The 14,646-nt window shown below is 43.3% G+C and overlaps 1 protein-coding gene across 10 annotated transcripts in view; it reads left to right on the top strand.

Moving 5' to 3' along the window:
- Positions 1-6,908: 6,908 nt before the first annotated feature.
- Positions 6,909-14,646, top strand: part of ZNF260 (zinc finger protein 260) — a 28,922-nt gene continuing 21,184 nt past the window's right edge. For 4 of the 10 annotated variants that reach the window (XR_010124913.1, XR_008495654.2, XM_054462367.2 and 1 more), the window contains exons 1-2: positions 6,909-7,208; positions 10,023-10,240. The gene's annotated coding sequence lies outside the window, so the exon portion shown is untranslated. Of the gene's footprint in view, positions 7,209-10,022; positions 10,245-14,646 lie in introns of all 10 variants that reach the window. The other 6 variants (XR_010124915.1, XR_010124914.1, XM_054462369.2 and 3 more) reach the window with 6 other exon arrangements.

Below are 14,646 nucleotides of genomic sequence, written 5' to 3'. Positions count from 1 at the left end.
AAAGGGGAGTGTGTTAAGAGAGTTCTTAGGAGAACTTTACCTTTTTTCCTGGCATTTAGGAGAAACAGAGATAGGAACTTAATTCCCACGTGGTGACAGGATATGGACCATACGGAGTGAGCTGACCTCAGGAGATCTTGGATCCTGTTCTAGAGAACTTCTGGAGGGTCAATGTGACCCACCAGAAAAGGATGACCACAGTATGCCTAGGGTTAATGTAAGGATTTTAAGTGGCCTCTGTAAACAGGATGTTCTGGCAACATGGCCTCACCTGCAGTTGAAGATCTGCAGCAAGGTGTTTGCTTAGAAACCTGGAAAAACACCTAACAATAAGAAAAAGGGTCAGCTTTGACTATCCATGAAGGCAGAAGAGAACCAAATACTGATTATAACAATACCAGTTAAGTAAGACCTTTCCTGTCTCTTACCTTTCTTCCTTCCCCTTCCTCTTCTGCTTTAGGGAGGCTGAACAATCTACTGTTGGAGGAAGCTGAGAAGACCATGGAGGTGAAATGGAAGCTGCTCACATATTCCTTCCCTCATGCAGGTGTCCATCTTTACCTAAGATTCAGTTGTAGGAAGAAGTCTTAATTTTAAACAGTTCAGAGTACTAATCATTGTAATATACCAGGTATTTCATTTAGCAAATTAAGACTGATCTTGTCTACTGGATTTTTTATTACTTAAGAATGACTATAAGGACACTTGACAGACATTTCATCCAGAGACAGGAAAAAATACCATCTCACAGAGAAGGGCTGAAAGAGAATTATGGGAGAATAGTTTTTTTTTGAAAATACAAAATTTTACTCTGGAATAGGTTAAAGACCTAACTGTGTAAGGTAGAACTACAAAGTCAAGAGACAAAAATGTAGAAGAATTTCTTCGTGACCTTAGAGAAGAAAAATGTTTCTTTTTTTTTTCTTTTTTTTTGAGACAGAGTTTTGCTCTTGTTGCCCAGGCTGGAGTGCAGTGGCACAATCTTGGCTCACTGCAACCTCCATCTCCTAGGTTCAAGAAATTCTCCTGACTCAACCTCCTGAGTAGCTGGGCTTATAGGCACCCGCCACCACGCCCAATTAATTTGTGTATTTTTAGTAGAGATGGGGGTTTCACCATGTTGGCCAGGCTGGTCTCGAACTCCTGACCTCAGGTGATCCGCCCGCCTTGGCCTCCCAAAGTGCTGGGATTACAGGCGTGAGCCACCGTGCCCAGCCAGAAAAATGTTTCTTAAATAATACCATAAGCCACATACATATACGCAAACACATAACAATAATATTAAAATAAGTATTTCCGTTTAATAAAAAGTATAATAAACAATACATAAGAGGATATCAGCAGAGTCTAAAACTATCAGAGAGTTAATATCTAGAAAACGTAAGAAACATTTGCAAATTAACAAGAAAAAGACTAATCCCAATTACATTTTAACAAAAGGTACAAAAAGCAATTTACAAATAAAAGCTGAAAAAGCTAACAAGCATAAAAGCTATTCAAAATCACTGGCAATCAGAGAAATGCACATTAATACTACAAAGAAATACTACTTTATACCTTTTAGACTGATAACTGTGAGAGAGCTACACAGTGCTGTGTTCATACAGATGTGGGATATGGAAACTCTCATTCCATACTGGTGGGAGTCTGGACTCGTACAACCAATCTGGAGAGAATCTGGCACCACGTAGTCAAGTAAACTCATATCCTATGACCCAGAAATTCTGTGGCCTAAGAAATTCTCAAACTGGCCCATAAAGGGATATGTGTGAGATTATTAATTTCAGCATTTCCTGTGGTGGGAGGGTATGGAGACAATCTGCATGTCCATTCCCTGGAAGAGTAGGTAGGTAATGTGATCAATGCCTTGAAATAAATGTTGACATAGTAACAGATAATTGTAAAAACATTGTGATTACTGAAAAAGAACAGGAGACATTTATATATATTTTTAATACATGTATATAAACTACATGCTTTGTAAGAACATTTTCAAGCATAAAGATAAAATTAATCTTTTTTTTTTTTTTTTTGAGTTGGAGTCTCACTCTATCATCGAGGCTGGAGTGCAATGCCATGACCTGGGATCACGGGAACCTCCATCTCCCAGGTTCAAGCAATTCTCCTGCCTCAGCCTCCCGAGTAGCTGGGATTACAGGTGTGCACAACCATGCCTGGCTAATTTTGTATTTTTAGTAGAGATGGGGGTTTTGCCATGTTGGATGGGCTGGTCTCAAACTCCTGAACTCAGGTGATCCGCCTGCCTCATCCTCCCAAAGTGCTAGGATTACAGGCGTGAGCCACCGCGTCCAACAAATTAATCATTTTGAATGAGTGTCTACAGCAGGAGAATGGAAGTAGAGTATGGTGTTGGAAACAGATCAATAGAGCCCTTTTAAATATTAGTGATAAATGAGTCTGATTAACTCAAGTTCAGGTTCAGAGGGTGATTAAAAATATATACATAAACATTTATCTTCCAGACATACTTCCTATGGAATTAGGCATTTAATGTCATTGTTATTTCCTCTTTTCAGAATTTTTTTGCCTCTAAATCTTTTTACTTGTTTAATTACTCTACCAAGCATCTCTTAAAAAAAAAAAAAAAAAAAAAGAAGTTAAGGGCCAGGTGCGGTGGCTCACACCTGTAACCCCAGCACTTTGGGAGGCCAAGGCAGGTGGACCACCTGAGGTCGGGAGTTCGAGACCAGCCTGATCAACATGGAGAAACCCTGTCTCTGCTACACATACAAAATTAGCCAGGCATGGTGGCGCAAGCCTGTAATCCTAGCTACTCGGGAGGCTGAGGCAGGAGAATCACTTGAACCTGGGAGGCGGAGGTTGTGGTGAGCCGAGATCGCACCATTGCACTCCAGCCTGGGCAACAAGAGCAAAACTCCATCTCAAGAAAAAAAAAAAGTTAAATAGTAATGTGATATATATTCTTGTCTCTTTCCTTATATAACAGAAATGCTTCTAGTATTTCCCTGTTAAGAACTCAGTTGGCATTTAAGAATCCAAATCTGGCCAGGTGCGGTGACTCATGCCTGTAATCCCAGCACTTTGGGAGGCCAAGGCAGGCAGATCACTTAAGGTCAGGAGTTTGAGACCAGCCTGGCCAATATGGCGAAACCCCATCTCTACTAAAAATACAAATTTAGCCGGGAGTGGTGGTGGGCACCTGTAATCTCAGCTACTCGGGAGGCTGAGGAAGGAGAATCGCTTGAACCTGGGACACAGAGGTTGCAGTGAGCCAAGACAGTGCCACTGCACTCCAGCCTGGACGACAGAATGAGACTCCATCTCAAAAAAAAAAAAAAAAGAATTGTCCAGGTGCGGTGGCTTACTCCTGTAATCCCAGCCCTTTGGGAGGCCAAGGTGGGTGGATTGCTTGAGGTCAGGAGTTCGAGACCAGCCTGGCCAACATGGTGAAACTCCGTCTCTACTAAAAATACAAAAAATTAGCCAGGCATGGTGGTGTGCACCTGTAATCCCAGCTACTCAGGAGGCTAAGGCAGGAGACTCGCTTGCACCCGGGAGGTGGAAATTGCAGTGAGCCGAGAGTGTGCCACTGCACTCCAGCATAGGCGACAGAGCAAGACTCTGTCTCAAAAAAAAAAAAAAAAGAAATATATATTAATCAAAATTAATAATCAAGTTTAAATATGAGAAAAATTGGTTATATTTTATGCTTTACAGAAACTTGATAAATAATCAAAGAAAACAATAAATAATCAAAGCAGTGAATATCTTTCGCCCAACATAAAAAGTCCTATGGATGATGAAGAACTTATACCCAGTTTGAAGAATGTTGGCTTATAACACCCCTTGGCCGTACCTCTTCCCTACCCCAGAGGTAGGGTTAACACAGAGTAATCTCAGAGAGTAACAGAAACCTAAGGCAATCTGGGCATGTTTCCTCTGTGCAACCAAAAAGAAACTAAGTAGCACTGCTATCATTTATTAACTAACTACTTACTATTCTTTCATTAATCACATATTTACTGAGAGCCAACTATGTGCTAGCCATTGTAAATGGTGAAGATGGAACAACTAAACAAAAAGACAAGTCCCTTCTTTCACAAGCTTGAGTCTAGTTACAATGAAGAAAATTAAAGTGCAACTACACATTTCATGCATAGATAGGTAGAATATACATATCTTCTAATCAAATTGCTTTCACACAACATATATAACTTAAAATCCTCTATTTTCATTTAATATGACATTGTAAACTCTCATCCTCTTCCTTCCATTATAAATGCATGGTTATGGCCGGGCATGGTGGCTCACACCTGTAATCCCAGCACTTTGGGAGGCCAAGGCAGGCGGATCACCTGAGATCAGGAGTTTGAGACCAGCCTGGCCAACATGGTGAAACCCCATCTCTTCTAAAAATACAAAAATTAGCCAGACATGGTAGTGCACGCCTGTAGTCCCAGCTACTCAGGAGGCTGAGGCAGAAGCATCACCTGAACTCAGGAGGCTGAGGTTGCAGTGAGCTGAGATTGCGCCACTGCACTCCAGACTGGGCCACAGAGCAAGACTCTTGTCTCAAAAAAAAAAAAAATGCATGGTTATGAGATAGCTGCTCTGCATGAAGCATGATAACCACATTCCAGACAGAAAGGGGAAAAGAATGCATGCACACCGAGCCTGCCCCACCCCATCCCCACACCTTTAAAGAACTGCCTGAGTGGCCAGGTGCAGTAGCTCACGCCTGTAACCCCAGCACTTTGGGAGGCCTAGGCGGGCGGATCACCTGAGGTCAGGAGTTCGAGACCAGCCTGGCCAACACGGTGGAAACCTCGTCTCTACTAAAAATACAAAAATTAGCAGGGCATGGTGGCGGGCGCCTGTAATCCCAGCTACTCAGGAGCCTGAGGCAGGAGAACCGCTTGAACCCGGGAGGTGGAAGTTGCAGTGAGCCGAGATCACGCTACTGCACTCCAACCTGGGTGACTGAGTGAAGACTCCATTTCAAAAAAAAAAGAAACTGTCTGAGAAGCCCAATCTAAGAACTTTAACTTACACCAACAGGAGAAGCTAGAACATGTAGTTTGGGTTGTTTTCTGTTTGTTTTTCTTTATTTAAGCAGAGCAAACAAACAAGATCAGGACTTTTATAGCAATAAAGGGAATGGATATTGGGTTAGCCACACATGTGGCAAAACAATTAACAGTATCTACAATTTAATGTATTCTCAAATAGCTTTCAATTATGTAGGAAGTTAAAATATCCCTTAAAACATGAGATACATTTCAATATGTGCATATACAAATATGTGTATGTATTTGCATGTATATGCATATATATCTACATATGTATATAGGTAAAACCAAACTAAGCATACATGCTAAACTGAACCATTTGCTATATTAATAAGAGAAAATTAGGAAGATATTTCCAAAGAGAAACAGAAGATTCCAGGTTACTTGATAAGTCCTTTTAGGCATTTGCAAAAAAAAAAAAATCAGCCGGGCGCAGTGGCTCATGCCTGTAATCCCAGCACTTTGGGAGGCCAAGGTGGATGGATCACGAGGTTACGAGTTCGAGACTAGCCTGGCCAACATAGTGAAGCCCCGTCTCTACTAAAAATACAACAACAAAAAAATTAGCCGGGCGTAGTGGCCAGCACCTGTAATCCTAGCTACTCGGTAGGCTGAGGAAGGAGAATCGCTTGAACCTGGGAGGCGGAGGTTGCAGTGAGCCGAGATCGCGCCACTGCACACCAGCCCGGGCGACAGAGTGAGACTCCATCTCAAAAAAAAAAAAAAAAAAAAATTCAGGTCCTGGAAAAATAAAGCATTTCAGGAACAAAGAGAAAACTTAAAGGCACCTTAAACATGGCTTTTAGATATCACAACCATTATTTCCTCTCCTCTGGGGAACCTCTCTTGGAGGACAGAAATGAGAAGGGAGACAATACACCTCCCCTGGGGCCCAAATGACAAGGCCAGAGCTTACTCTGCGTTCCCCTCCCCCGCCATGTGAGGGCTATCAGAGGAAACTGGGGCTTCCAACTCAAAACTCAGTGTCATAGAAAAATCCCCTTTACTATCACGGGGCCGAACTGTCTTCTGCTCTTACATATGACTGTGTGACATTTGGTCAAAGACACACAAACACAGTCTCAACTCCACGCACACCCAGTGCTTCACAGTCACACACCCACCACTGGACACAAAGTCACAAGCACCCACCCTCCATACTCCCACACAAGGACACAGAGTCACAACTACACAAGTACAAAGCTCCCTATATCTGCACACAGACGAACATATGGTCACAGAGTCACAATCACACACCCACCGCGGGCACACAGTCACAGCTAACCCACACTCTCACACAGCGTTACACAGTCACACAATAACAGTCCTAACACAAGGACTCACGGGACACCCGCAGAGTCCTCCCCACATCCGTATACAAGGTGTCACACACAATCACAATCACACACACACTGTGCTAGGACATACAGTCACAAAATCACAATTTCACAACCGCCCTTCCTCAGCCCGTTCCGCCTGAACAGACTTAATACTCAGTCTCAACCTCCGCACCGGATTCCATACGCTTCACCTCCAACCTCCTCCGGATCCTGTAGTCTCCGAGCCGACCCTCTCAGAGCCCAGCACCTGGGTCGCGTGCAGTTCTCCACGGAGCCGCGGGAGTCACGAGGGGAAGGGCCGAGGGCGCGGCGCCTTCTGGGAAGTGTAGTTCAGCGCCACGCCCGCGATGAGCAAGATGGCGCCCGGCTTGATCCCAGCCAAAGGGATTACCCTCATTCCCAAACCGTGTCTGAGAGTCTCCTGGGGGGTCCTGGCTTAGTATCGCACCGTGGCTGTTACATAAAGTCAGCACAGCGTGTTTAAACTGATGTTACACCTGTGGCACACCACTACCCAATCCCAGGGATAGAGTAAACTAAGACTAAGGCCTTACACCCCTGTCCCGGCCAGAGAGACAGTCCCACAAGCTCTGGCGGAGGAAAAGTTCGCGCGAAAAGCTGACTCAAACCGCTGAGCCTTCTGGGAAATGTAGTCTACCCTCGAAAGAGTGGCACGGAGGACGGGCCAAGATCTGTCGATTCTGTCCGGTTCTGAGCCGGGGCCTGGCCCAGCCCAGGAGACCTCTGGGAGCGCTGCCCGCCGAAGGAGTGCGCAGGCGCGGAATTTCCGACTCGCCATGGTCGCCTTTGTCTGCCGGTGAGTTGGGCTTCGGCCCTGTGGGACTTGGGTTTCTGGACATTGAAGCGGGCCAGGGACGCTGGAGGGGAGGATTTGCAGTGCCTGCGACGGGGCTGGGAGTATGGAGGGGAGGAATAGCCTTCTGTGATGTGCGGTGATCCGAGTTTGTGTGGCTGGGGGCAGGGGTACAGTACGGGTGGGTTCGCAGGTGGGTGACCGAGAGTGTGAGGGGGTGTTGAGGGTTGCAGAGTTAGTGAGAAACTGGTTCCAAGTTTGTGAGGATGGACGGATGGCTTTGTGAGGAGTAACCTCTAAGCCCCACTTTTCTCATTTCTGAAATAATAAAGATGCGTTTTCTGGAAAATAGGAAACGGAAAAGGCTAAGGAATTGAGCGGATAAGTAATTTTAAACATGATTTTTTATATAAAAGCAGACCTGTTGTGGAGTAGAAAACAAAATCAGCATTACCTTTCCGTTATTTTTTTAAAGAGGAAAGATTTCCGAAAAACTTGTTACTGGATGCCTGTACACCCAGTAGGCATTGACTTTTCTTAATACTTTGGAGAAACTTTGGTGCAGTTGCTTGGACAAACCCTGGACTAAGGAATATCTTTAAGAGGTAGTTTCCAGTGGTGCAGACGGCACAGAATTTGGAAGCTACTTGTCCTGCCTTTAGCGCAGAGGTCAAGAAACTCCCTAGTTCGTCAGTGAGGGCAGCAATCTGACTCCTAATTTAATCAGGGTTTCCCCAGCCTTTTATAAATATAGGGAAAATTTTTTTCTTCTATATACAAAGATAGAAGTATTCTATCTTCAAGTATCTTGTCACACTTATTCTTAACATATTTTTCAATAAAATAAAAACGGAAGAGGGTTAATAGTTTTGAAATATACAGAAAAAGTAAAAGATACAAAGAAGACAGGACTTAGTTTCTGCTTTTCCCTTAACTATTGGTGTTTCTAAGTTTCTGGTCTTGATCATCTTTTCACCTCTAAGTACTCCTATCAGCAACAACATTACACTGCCATGGCTTCATCTAATACAGATGACTAATAAATGTCTGTTTCTGCTGGAGGCTTGTCCTGAGCTCCTAATCCATATTATCTAATTGCCCAATGTGCAGTCCACCTGGAAGTTGCAAGGGAACTTCAAGCTCATTATGTCTAAAGAGCTCCTTCTTCCTGAGTCTGCCTCCATCTGTTTCCCCTCTACCTGTTTCAGCAATTCATAGCACTGTCTAGCCATGTTCTAAGGCTCTTAAATCTTGGAGAAGGCTTCTGAGTAAGTTTGATCCTTTCATTTGTTATATCCCATTACAAATTGTAAACCAAGGTTTCTCAGCACACATAATCATAAATGTATATGTTTGCTGAATCAGTGAATGAACATACAGTCAGCCCTCTGTGTCTGTAGGCTCTGCTTCCACGGATTCTCCAAACATGAATCATAACTGTTGTTAAGCTTGCGATGGTTGTGTCTGTACTGTACATATACAGATTTTTTTTTCTTGTCATGATTCCCTGAACAATACAGTATAACAACTATTTACCAGACATTTACGTTGTATTAGGTATATTAAGTAATCTGGAGATAATTTTAAAGTATATGGGAGGATGTGCATAGATTATATGTAAATATACTTCCATTCACTTTATTTTTATTTTTTTGAGATGGAGTCCCACTCCGTCACCCAGGCTGGAGTGCAGTGGTGCAATCTCGTCTCACTGCAACCTCTGCCTCCTGGGTTCAAGCGATTCTCCTGCCTCAGCCTCCCAAGTAGCTGGGGTACAGGTGTGTGCCACCATGCCCAGCTAATTTTTTTATTTTTAGTAGAGACAGGGTTTCACCATCTTGGCCAGCCTGGTCTTGAACTCCTGACCTCGGGTGGTCCGCCTGCCTCAGCCTCCCGAAGTGCTGGGATTACAGGCGTGAGCCACCATGCCTGGCTTTATATTTGCAGTATAAGGGACTTGAGCATCTGCAGATTTTGGTATCCATAGTGATCCTGGAACCAATCTCCTGTGATATCAAGGGAAGACTATTATTGTAGGACACTTACTATATTTAACTTCTCCTAGTTAATCTAAGTAAAATATTAGTCCTCTAAATTTTTTAGAGCTCTGACCTATAAATACCATCAGAATAATTTCCTGTATTTTTTTCTATATCACTCAAGGTTGGTTACTTCATATGTATGAGAAAAGTGTTATGGGGAAAAATTATATTCAAAGATGTGACTTCAGTCAGGAGCAAGGTCACAAGTGACACCTGCTCGAAGGAACCTGTACAGGTTGTGATTGTGGATAACTGGCATCTTAGCCTCTCATAGTTTCTCTGTGTAACCTAAATTCTGAAAATAAGATCCTTTCTGTTTCTCATTTTTGAAATGTTTAGAGCTTTTTTTTTTTTTCCTTCCTTGAGATGGAGTCTCCACTGTCGCTTAGGCTGGAGTATAGTGGCGTGATCTTGGCTCACTGCAACCTCTGCCTCCTGGCTTCAAGTGATTCTCTTGCCTCAGCCTCCTGAGTAGCTGGGACTACAGGCATATGCCACCACACCTGGCTAATTTTTGTATTTTTAGTAGAGACAGGGTTTCACCATGTTGGCCAGGTGGGTCTCAAACTCCTAATCTCAAGTGATCTGCCTGCCTTGGCCTCCCAAGGTGCTGAGATTACAGACGTGAGCTTCCATGCCCAGCCATTGAAATGTGTAGAGCTTTTGAATGGCATAATGGGTCTGGTCTGAGGTGCTATGTACAAATACTGTTTTTCCATTTGCTCACATGTAGGTCAAAGCCAAAGAGTCATCATTACTTTGTTCTTTTTCACAGGCCTGCTTCCTTGTACATCCTCAGGAGCTGCAAAACCTCTTAGAGTTCTAACGGCTCTCCCTGAATTTTGGGATGCTGCTTTGTTCCCCAACCATAACATCCAAGTCCAGTGTCATTTTTCTGCTCACAAGTTTAAAGTCAGCACTTAAAAGACAGCAACAGATGATTGAGAAAGAAATGTAAAGAAGGTTCTCTTTGTGTGAGTAAGCAAGAACCTGGTAGGTATGAATGAGATAAAGACTTATTGCAGTTATTCAGTGAGAATTTGCAGCCTCTGAGTTGTTGTGGGGTTTTTTTGTTTGTTTGTTTGTTTGTTCGTTTGAGATTTTCGTACTAGCCTTTGTCTTTTAGAGTGACTGTTGCTGGGAATTCTTTAGATACCTAAATGACATTTCCAGACTGTCTTCCTGAATCTATGCATCCTTTTTATCAGATTCTAGAGGACTGATTGCTCTTCTAAAATCTATTCTGGATGCCAGTCATTCTACATCATTTGCAGCCTCAATTTTATGATTTTTTTACAAGCCTCAATTTCACTTTTCTTCCTTTCACTAACATTCTCCATTTTTCACTTTTCCCTGTATGCCTAGATGCAGTTCCTTAAGCACACAGCCCTTCATAGATCTGTTAGTTTTCAAAAACTAGCATGTAAGTTATTTTCTTTAAAATGTAATCATTCTGGCCAGGCCTGGTGGCTCACGCCTGTAATCCCAGCACTTTGGGAGGCCGAGGCCGGCGGATCACGAGGTCGGGAGATCACGACCATCCTGGCTAACACGGTGAAACCCTGTCTTTACTAAAAATACAAAAACAAAATTAGCCAGGTGTGGTGGCGGGCACCTGTAGTTCCAGCTACTCAGGAGGCTGAGGCGGGAGAATGGCGTGAACCTGGGAGGTGGAACTTGCAGTGAGCTGAGATTGTGCCACTGCACTCCAGCCTGGGCAACAGAGTGAGACTCTGTCTAAAAAATAATACTACTAATAATAAATAAAATAAATTAATCATTCTATGTACAACAATTATGTATCAATAAAAAAAACTTTCAAAAACTAGCAAGTAGATTCTTTTCTTTACATTTTAACTTTCTATCATTCTTTCTCCTTCCATTGTTATATTCCTCAGAATTGAATTTTGCTTCCTTACTCTTGTTTTCTATTGTCTTCCTACCTCCAGCCATCATAGTCCAACACTATGTCAACTCCTGCTTTTTAACAATATTACAGGCTTGGGGATTAGAGCTGACTTCCTATTAGTTCATTACCCTGTTAATTTTAAAAAGAAATAATAATGGCCGGGTATGGTGGCGCACCTGTAATCCTGTAATCCTGTAATCCCAGCACTTTGAGAGGCTGCGGTAGGTGGATCATGAGGTCAGGAGTTTGAGACCAGCCTGACCAACATGGTGAAACCCCATCTCTACTAAAAATACAAAAATTAGCCTAGCGAGGTGGCGCACGCCTGTAATCCCAGCTACTCAGGAGCCTGAGGCAGAAGAAACACTTGAATTCAGGAGGCGGAGGTTGCAGTGAGCCGAGATCATGCCTCTGCACTCCAGCCTGGGCGACAGAGTGAGACTCCCATCTCAAAAAAAAAAAAAAAAAGAAATAATACTGTTATTATCAAAATTTAATATGTATACTTGATAGAAAATTAAAACAATCGGGTATGTCTCTTCATTCCTGGCCCTCAATCCCCTGTTTCCCAGAAGCAGCCACTGTTAACAGTGTCTGCTGTATGCTTCTACATGTTTTTATGAGGATACAAAAAGGCTTTCAAGCAGAGCAGTGACATGATTTGACTGTGACAAGATTACTGTGGCTGCTGTGTTGAGAACTGTAAAGAGGTGAAAGCTAAAGTAGCAAGACTGGTAAGGAGGCTATTAAATAATCCAGGCAAGACACGTGGCTTAGACCTTGGTGGTCACAGTGAGGATTGTCCAGAATAGCCAGTAAGCTACAAGGTTGTAAAGGGTGTGTAATCTGACTGAAAGAGAAGTATTGTTTGAGCAACAAGGAGAATGAGATTGCTATTTAAAGAGATGAGAAGAATTTGAGAGGAGTTGGTTTGGGAGCTGGAGCAAGAGTTTGAATTGGGGCAGGGTAAGTTAGATCACTATTAGACATCCAAGTGGAAATGTTGAGTAGTCAGCTGGTATTTGAATTGATTGTTGAGGAGAGAGGTCCAGGCTGGTGATTAGTATTTGTTAGGCATCTCAGATTCATGATATGTAAAGCAATAAGAAGTGTACTAATCACAGTAAAGCTAAGTGACTATAATAAGCCTCAAAGTGCCAGTTTAAGGAATGTAGGAATTGATTCCTTGGTCACATAACACTCATGTGGTGAATAGTCCAGATTTGCATGCTAACTTTGGTGCTTATGGTCCCTGAAGGATGTGGATTCCTCCCAGGTTGTCTCTTTATTATCTGGCTGTGGTTGGAGCTGGATCAACAATGCAGCCTGGTTTCAGCCAGATAGAAGATGGAGGAATTGCTACTCTAGGACAGGAGTTCAGCAAGCTTTTTCTGTAAAGGGCCGGATGGTTAATATTTAAGTCTTTGTAGGCTACAGGGTCTCCATTTCAGCTACTCAACTCAAGCATTATACTGTGAAAGTAGTCATGGACAAGAAAATAAATAAACATGGCCATGTTCCAGGAAAACTCTTTTAGTTTGCCAACCTTGTGGTGTTTTTGTTTTTGTTTTTTATTTTATTTATTTATTTATTTTTTGAGATGGAGTTTCGCTCTTGTTGCCTAGGCCAGAGTGCAATGTTGCGATCTCAGCTCACTACAACCTCCATCTCCCAGGTTCAAGCGATTCTCCTGCCTCCACCTCCTGTGTAGCTGGCATTACAGGAACATGTCACCACGCCCAGCTAATTTTTTGTATTTCTAGTAGAGACAGGGTTTCACTATGTTGGCCAGGCTGGTCTCAAACTTCTGACCTCAGGTGATCCACTCGCCTCGGCCTCCCAAAGTGCTGGGATTACAGGCGTGAGCCACCGAGCCTGGCGCCAACCCTTGTTTTAACAGGTCACTATTTACATATAATACAATTAAGAGTTTGCTCGCCATTAGAGCATTTTGACTTATATTTTGAAAGCATTTTTTATTTTATTTATTTATTTTTTTAATTTGTTTGAGATGGAGCCTCACACTGTCACCTGGGCTGGAGTGCAGTGGCGTGATCTCGGCTCCCTGCAAGCTCTGCCTCCCAGGTTCAAGCAATTCTGCTGCCTCATCCTCCCAAGTAGCTGGGACTACAGGCGCCACCAGCACGCATAGCTAATTTTTTGTATTTTTAGTAGAGACGGGGTTTCACTATGTTGGCCAGACTGGTCTCAAACTCCTGACCTTGTGTTCTGCCTGCCTCCACCTCCCAAAGTGCTGGGATTACAGGCGTGAGCCACCGCACCCGGCCTTATTTTATTTTTTGAGACAGAGTCTTGCTGTGTCACCCAGGCTGGAGTGCAGTGGCACAATCTTGGCTCACTGCAACCTCTGCCTCCCGGGTTCAAGCGATTCTTTTGCCTCAGCCTCCTGAGTAGCTGGAATTTACAGGTGCCCACCACCATGCCTGGCTAATTTTTGTATTTTTAGTAGAGACAGAGTTTCACCATGTTGGCCAGACTGGTCTCGAACTCCTGACCTCAAGTGATCTGCCTGCCTCATCCTCCCCAAGTTCTGGGATTACAGGCATGTGCCACTGCGCCTGGTCCTGAGAATATTTTTTAAACCATGGGATAAATGTTGAAAGAACCATTTTACTTGTTATTCTGATTATGTTTTCTAGTTCAGTTCAGCATTGTCATTTACAGTGTTAAAAATTCAATTCTGACAAGTGTCTGAAGGATGTAGGGTTTTAATTACAGAGAAGATGTAATTTTTAATTTTCTTTTGGATTGTTTGGAATATAGTAGCATAAGTCCTGATCTGTTATGCATCATACCAATTTTCATGAATTTTTTAAAAGTAAATGGAAAACTTAAAATAAATAATACCATTATCTAATCAAAGTTTAGTAAAATTCACATCTAAGCCATCCATGCCTTGGGCTTTAAGGGGCAAGAGCTCTATTTTTTCCTTCTTTCTTTTTTTTTTTTTTTTTTTTTTTTTTGAGACAAGGTCTTACTCTGTCTCCCAGGCTGGAGTGCAGTGGCATGATCACAGCTCACTGCAGCCTTGAACTCCTGACTCAAGTAACCCTCCTACCTCAACCTTCTGAGCAGCTGGGACTACAGGCACCTGCCACTACGCCCACTAATTTTTAAATTGTTTGTAGAGACAGGGTCTCACGGTGTTGGCCAGGCTGGTCTTTTTTTTTTTTTTTTTTTGAGATGGAATCTCGCTCTGTCACCCAGGCTGGGGTGCAGTGGGGCGATCTCGGCTCACTGCAACCTCTGCCTCCTGGGTTCAAGTAATTCTTCTGCCTCAGCCTCCCGAGTAGCTGGGACTACAGGTGCCTGCCACCACGCCTAGCTAATTTTTTTTGTTTTTGTATTTTTAGTACAGTCGGGGTTTCACCGTGTTAGCCAGAGTGGTCTCGATCTCCTGACCTTGTGATCTGCCTGCCTTGGCCTCCCAAAGTGCTGGTCTTGAACTGCTGGGCTCAAATGATCTGCC

This window comes from Pongo pygmaeus, chromosome 20 (assembly GCF_028885625.2).
Source record: "Pongo pygmaeus isolate AG05252 chromosome 20, NHGRI_mPonPyg2-v2.0_pri, whole genome shotgun sequence".
Taxonomy (NCBI): Eukaryota; Metazoa; Chordata; class Mammalia; order Primates; family Hominidae; genus Pongo; species Pongo pygmaeus.
This window is presented reverse-complemented; position numbering and strand designations above follow the sequence as displayed.